We start from the raw sequence: 7,737 nt of genomic DNA, 5'->3' as shown, positions 1-7,737 counted from the left end.
TGGAGTCGAAATGTTTTTTCCCCTATAAAAGTTATATTTAGGGCATTGGAGAAAGAAGTGTTTTCGTTCTCTATCTCATTACAGAATTTGCAGTATCTCTGATCTCTAGGGATCTTGAGATGTCGCCCCTTTTCTATTAAAAGAGTGTGTTCGCTTATTCTGATTTTTTTTTTAAAGATTTCCGTGTAGTCAGAATGGTTATGATTTAGGTAAATTTTTTGTTTCAAGATAATCTTAATATTTTTGTATAGGGATATTTTATTACTTTCATTTAAATTCTTTATCTTTTTTCCAATAGATAATTGAAAAAGACCATGCGATTTAATTTGCTTGTTTATGCTATTTAATGCTGTACCTGTATTGTATACAGTTTTTATTATTTCTGGACTAATATCTGTTTAATAATATCTGATTTTCCCAATCTGAGGCAATTATCTACTGTCTTTTTTATTCTTTGCAAATATCTATCTCGGTCTCCGTGGATTCTAGTCATTTTGCTTCTAATGCCAAAAGATGGAAATAACACAGATTCTCATTGGATCATACTTATTCGCGTATAATTGCGAAAGTTTTCATAAAATGAAGAAATAACGCGTTAGTTTAAGAAAGTAACGCGATAGTTTTACAAAATAACACGTTAATACTTGAATAAATAATATCGCGTTAATTATGAAAACTAACGCGTTAGTTTGATAATTTTTCTAATTAATAGCAAAAGTGAAATATCGCGATAGTTTTGTGTAATAACGCGTTAGTTTTGGAAACTAACGCGTTAAAATTGAGAAATAACGCGTTATTATTGTAAAGTAACGCGATAGTTTAGTAAAATAACGCGTTATTAAAAATAACGCGATAGAATATCCCGCAAATGACACGAACGGCCACTCATAACAAATATGATGGTAATGTTAAAAGTACATAGATTTGTATTTATGTTTAAATTCTGATACTAGTTCACTTAGTAGCTGTATTTGATTTTTTGATTGAATTAGGAAGAGCATTCCTACGGAAGCGTATATTACCCTCGTTTTAATACTTATAATCCAAGATGGCGATATAACTTTTAGCGAGAAAATGCTTTATTTCTCATTACTGCGATTTATTTTTTTCGACAAAATGCCTAACAAGGCATTAAGCCGATTTGTTTTTTATCGCCTTAAAAATAAATCGTTTTAAATAACGCGACATATTATCAAAACGAGAAAAAAAATTACGATTAATTTATAAGTCAATAAAAATATCATGCAATAATAATAAATTGCCTTTTTTTTCTTATTACTGCGATTTATTTTTTTCGACAAAATGCCTAACAAGGCATTTAGCCGATTTGTTTTTTATCGCCATAAAAATAAATCGTTTTAAATAACGCGATTAATTTATAAGTCAATAAAAATATCATGCAATAATAATAAATTGCCTTTTTTTCTTCGATATATTGTTTTATAAAGCAACAAATTGTTTTAAATTAAGGCGAGCAACGGGAAAGTTTTCAGCTAAATCGAGATAAATATGGCACGATTTTAACCTGTTCATTTTCATTTTGATTTTGGAAGGACCAGGCCGCCATCACATTTGGGCATTTTATTTCAAGCAAATGGAGGTAAGATAAGAAACAATTTATTAAATGAAATCTCGCCGCGATATAGCCTTGTTGTGCTCATGTGGCGTTAAACAAACAACAATCAATCAATCAATCAATCTTTAAGTTATTGTTGTAAAAAAACTTCTATAAAAAGGCTTTTACACGTGTCTGCCGTAGTATACACACGTTAGGGGAATTAAGTTTTTGGTGCATAAAAAACCCAACCCTTTTTCCCCAGCTGTGAAAGTATAATGGTCGCTTTAAAAAATAATCAGGTTTGACTATAAATTAACATAGGGTGTCACGAAATTTACGTTGAAGAGAGCCAGTCGAGTTCTAATTTTTTTAATTCACAGTTGCGGCAAAATAAGATCCTTTGATGTTTTAACTCTGAGACACCACAAATTCATTTGAACTATATAGACCCCCTCCCCCCTATATAAAGTTCCAATGACTGTTCTTGTGACTATTGTTACTTTGAAGTTTTCAGTGAGAAAAAAAATCTCGTGCAGTACTAAAAAAATGACGGGGCAGATTAATTATTGTTCGGTTAATATAAAAAAGAAGATGTGGTGTAATTGCCAATGAGACAACTCTTCACAAGAGACCAAATGACACAGAAATTAACAACTATAATAGGTCACCGTACGACCTTTAACAATGATCAAAGCCCATACCGCAATGTTTTTGTATGTGCAATACACAGTACAAAGACGACAAATTTTATCAGTGTTTCGGCTGTTTTCTGTTCTTTAGTCAGGTTGTTGTCTCTTTGACACATTCCCAATTTCCATTCTCAGATTAAGTAAACAAAAATTTCCCTCTATGATATATATAAAAAAGAAGATTTGGTGTAATTGCCAATGAGACAACTCTAAACAAGAGACCAAATGACACAGAAATTAACAACTATAGGTAACCGTACGGCCTTCAACAATGAGCAAAGCCCATACCGCATAGTCAGCTATAAAAGGCCCCGAAATAACAAATGTAAAACAATTCAAACGAGAAAACTAACGGCCAAATTAATGTACAAATAAATGAACGAAAAACAAATACATGTAACACAGCAACAAACGACAACCACTGAATTACAGGCTCCTGACTTGGGACAGGCACATACATACATAATGTGGCGGGGTTAAACATGTTAGCGGGATCCCAACCCTCCCCCTAACCTGGGACAGTGGTGAAACAGTACAACATAAGAACGAAAGAACATGACACAGAAATTACCAATTATAGGTCACCGTACGCGTACGGTACAAAACCAATACCGCATAGTCAGCTATAAAAGGCCCTAAATGACAAATGTAACACAATGAACAAAACATAAATATGTAACACAACAACAAACGACAACCACTGAATTACAGGCTCCTGACTTAGGACAGGCACATACATACATTATGTGGCGGGGTTAAACATGTTAGCGGGATCCCAACCCTCCCCCTAACCTTGGACAGTGGTGTAACAGTACAACATATAGGAACGAACTATAAAAATCAGTTGAAAAAGGCTTAACACATCAGATGGATAGAAATACATCTAACAAAAACAGAGTGGCTCAGCACTTATACATCCCAACAACAAAAAGACTATTAGTACCGATCTGAGAGTACTCGCAGTTACTGACAGCTAGTTCAAAGCCAATAACAACCCTTATTTTCCATATTTTTTTTACTATAAATACTGACATGACGTATTGTTAACTTCGTATTGAAAATAAGCTGTTTTGGTCCGCCATACCAGGAATATATATATTGACTGTTAAACTGTTCCCATGCCATACAATGTACACATACCGGCACTTGTCTCAGAAAAAAATCTGTATACCTTAAGGATGTACTTAGGTGAGGTTTTTGTGATTTGGTCAAATGTTCGGACTCCTTTTTTTCCTTAGATACAGGGTAAAATATTTTGCCCCATAACACCCACTTTTCATTTCTTAGAAATCTTCAAATAGCTTATATAAGGTCAGAAACAAAATTTAAGCAGAGTCGAGACTGTAGATTTCTTTTCTTACGATTTGAGACCCAAATAACACCAAATTAATGCTTAAAATATAAGGTAAAAGTCAGAGCAGTGGCGGATCCCGAACTTTTTATAAGATGGGGCCCACTGACTGACCTAAGAGAGGAAGTGGCGGATCCCGAACTTTTTATAAGAGGGGGCCCACTGACTGACCTAAATGGGAAGTGGCGGAATAGGTTAGGGTTCCAGGGGTTGGAACCCCCTTTTGTGTACGATCAATGCATTTGTATTAAGACATTATGTTTGGAACCTCCCCCCCCCCCATTTTACTCTGGGTTGTGAACCCCCTTTTAAAAATAACTAGATCCGCCCATGGAGGGACCCACTCCAGTCATGCTTCAGTTTTCAGTGATTCCTAATATAATCAACTAAATTGGCGTACGTATATCTTTTTTATTGCATAGCAATATAATATTTCCCACAGAAAATAACCAAAAGTTAGCGTGCAATAAATTCCAATATTGCACTAGTGCAATAAATCTTCAAAAATGACTTCATCAACGACAGAATCTTAGTTTAAACCAATTTTCACTTTCAAATATTATATTGCTAAAAAATATGAGGGTTATTGCATGATTATTGGGGAATATTGTCCCTTGTACACTCACAAGCTCGTGCAATAATATTAAATTCTACTCCGGACAATTCCCCAATATTCATACAATAACCCTACATAATATAGGATTCGTTTTCTGAGACAAGTGCCTGTGCCGCCATATATACATGTCTGGATCACAGGGGCCGGTAACATACTGTTTGAAAAAAAAATGTTTACACTGATATGTAATAATACGTATTATTATACTTTACTATAGTAACCACTATAATAAAATAACCTTCACAAATAACCCCTCTTTCCCGCGGGTAACTGCGCATAGGCAGAATAACTGTTAGGGAATATGCACGTTGTCAAAATAACCCCATATTTCCCGCGGGCAACTGCGCGTATGCAAAATAACTGTGTGGGAATGAGCGCGTAGGCAAAATAACTCATTTGGTGGCAATTTGCACGACGTCTTTCAAATAACAACTTAACGTTCAGTTCAGTATAATAATACAGTTATGGCCTTTATAAAAGTTAATATCCAAAATTATTAAATCTCGAAAAAGATTATTTTCCCTCGGTCGTGCTTTTGAAGTATATAACCGTTTACTTTTTTTTTCAGAACATATTATAAAATGGCTGACACTGTAAATCCTTTGCGTTACCCAGGTGACACTGCTTCAACGGATGAGTTAGTTGCTTATTATTTTACTTCTTCATATACGGCTAAAGAAATAGCAGGAATTTTACTTTTCGTTCATAATAAATTTGTTAGTGTTAAGACAGTCTACAGAATGATGAAAAGACTTCGACTGAGAAGATATGGTGCAGAGAGTCCATTGATTAATATCGTTCAAAAGATAATTCAACTGCACAAACAAGGATACTCTAATATTGGATATAGAGCAATGTGGAAAATACTTAATTCTTGCTGTGGCATCAATGCTACTCAGCAAACGGTGAGAATTGCACTGAAAGCTATACATTATGATGGTGTAGTTGCAAGATCTCGACGTCGACTTGTGGGAAGAAGATATTGTAATCTAGGACCAAATTTTTGTATTCACATAGATGGATATGATAAACTCAAACCCTTTGGAATATCAGTGCATGGAGCAATCGATGGCTTTTCTCGAAAAATCATTTGGCTAACTGCAAGTCATACGAATAAAAACCCACGTAATGTTGCGCTTAATTTTGTAGAATTCCTTAGACAATCCAAGCGTGTTCCACGATTGGTTCGGTCAGATGCTGGTACGGAGAACGTTATTATAAGGTCGATACAAATAGCGTTACGTGCAGTTCACAATGATAACATGTCAGGGTACAGAAGTTTTTCTGAGGGCCGATCAACTGGGAATCAAAGGATTGAGATGCTGTGGAGTTTTCTGTGTCCTTACTTCACCACATTCTGGAGAAATATGTTTAAAGACATGATAGATAACGGAGAGCTCAATAACACAAATCCAGTTCATCTAGAGTGTGTACGTTTTTGTTTCCTGCCAGTTATACAACAACATTTAGATATTTTCAAAAATATGTGGAATAGTCATAGAATTCGGTCACAACGTCAAGTTGATCAAAACTATGGCGTCCCGGATGTTATGTACAACCAGCCACTACTTTATGACGCTGTCGACTATTCCTATGACATACCATGTGACGAAAGTATCTTTGATGACATTACTAGGCTCTACACCAAACCAATGCTGCCCAGAGGCTGTTCAGAAGAGTTCTGTCAATTCATCCAGCAAATTACAAATGTGAATCTGGATGATTTCAACGTCGTGGACACACCACAGGAAGCAAAAACACTATTTTGTATGCTTACTTCTGTTCTCCCTTGAGATACGAATCATAAACCTTTACTATTTTGAAAAAAAAGTGTTTATGAAAGCTGTGTTTTGCTAGGTTTTTGATTATTGATTTTAGTTTATTTCTCATCAACGTGTGAAAATGTTCGAGATATATATGAATTCATGGGTATCGACTTTTATTATTCTATCAGAAATCAGTTTATTTTGGAAAATTGTTAACCAACCCACATTTCTGTTTTCAATAGTGAAGAATTAAGTAAACTTATATTATCGTTATGAAAATTATTTGTTATTTGCCGCTGTAAGTAAAACAGCAATCAATTTAATAAAGACATATAAATATATAACAAAACAGTTATCGTTATGCCACAGACCGTGATGACGACAGCCTAATACATTCCATAATGTACAAATTGTTATATAATTAAACAATATACTAGGTGTCTAAATCGCTCATTCGATGAATCTCTGTTATTGGGCTGTGAAATTGAGGCCAAGATAAGGTCACACTTTAACGATTTCCGGTAATCTAACTTTACTCATAGGAGCCTGAATCGCTAACCTGGTTTTAATAGCTATATATATATATATATATATATATATATATATATATATATATATATATATATATATATATATATATATATATATATCAATTTGCAGGAATTGACCGAAAAGCAACAAGAGTGGACACACTTATATTTCTCGCCTGTTCTAATATTCTCATTTTAATTTATGTTGATAATACAAAAAAGATTTTTTTTTCCAAGCATTACTTTAAATTAACATGTAAGTGATAAATGTAATGCATTAAAGTCGAACTAAACCCTTTCACACAGACATGTAGGCTTTACAATCATTCCTAACATCGAATTCCGTTAGCATATTGCTAAAATTTTCTCAGAAACAAACCTCATAGAAAAAAATGAACCATGAAATGATGTCAAGGTAAAATGACACATGCCGGACAGATTGGTACACCCTACAATTATTAAATACGCCATACATAGTTTGACTATCCTAAAGTATCTGAAATACAGACCAATTCAAAGAAATCCAACATTGGCATATGAACCATGAACGTAAGGTAAAAGTTCGACGAAACAAAAATATTAATTTTAAATTACCCATTTAGGTTGCAAAATCCCGGCAATTTTCCCAGGAGTAACGAGAGTTTTTGCCTGTTTTATATATACTAACAGCATTACATTTTTATCCTATTAAGTATGCAAAAACAGCGTTAAAAATACACAATTCCACTAATTCCAATACTTGAAATTCAGCTGATTGGTTGATCTGTCGTGATCCCAAAGATTCACAAAGATACATATAAATACATTTCCTCCGCTGAAATGTAACTCCTCATTGAAGCTATTGTAAAGGTAATATATTAATGTTGACGTAATCTTCAATATCAAATGACGCTGAAACTGTATACCAAGAGAAGAGAAGACAATGAAATGGTTAAAAAAAACATGAATGAGACTTCGTAGACTTGAACCATTGTGCACCTCTTATTGGATCTGCTTATCCTTCCGGAGCACCTGAGATCACCCCCAGTTTTTGGTGGGGTTCGTGTGTCTCAATCTTTATTTTTCTATGTTGTGTTAAGTGTTGTTTGTCTGTTTGTCTGTGTTTGCTTCTTTTTTAACCATGGCTTTGTCAGTTTTTTTTTTTTTAATTAATTATGAGATTCAACGTCCCTTTGGTATCTTTTGCCACTCTTTTTCTTATTTCGTTTTAGTTCAATATAATTTTTG

Source organism: Mytilus edulis, chromosome 7 (genome assembly GCF_963676685.1).
Source record: "Mytilus edulis chromosome 7, xbMytEdul2.2, whole genome shotgun sequence".
Classification (NCBI taxonomy): Eukaryota; Metazoa; Mollusca; class Bivalvia; order Mytilida; family Mytilidae; genus Mytilus; species Mytilus edulis.
Note: the sequence above shows the minus strand (reverse complement) of the source record.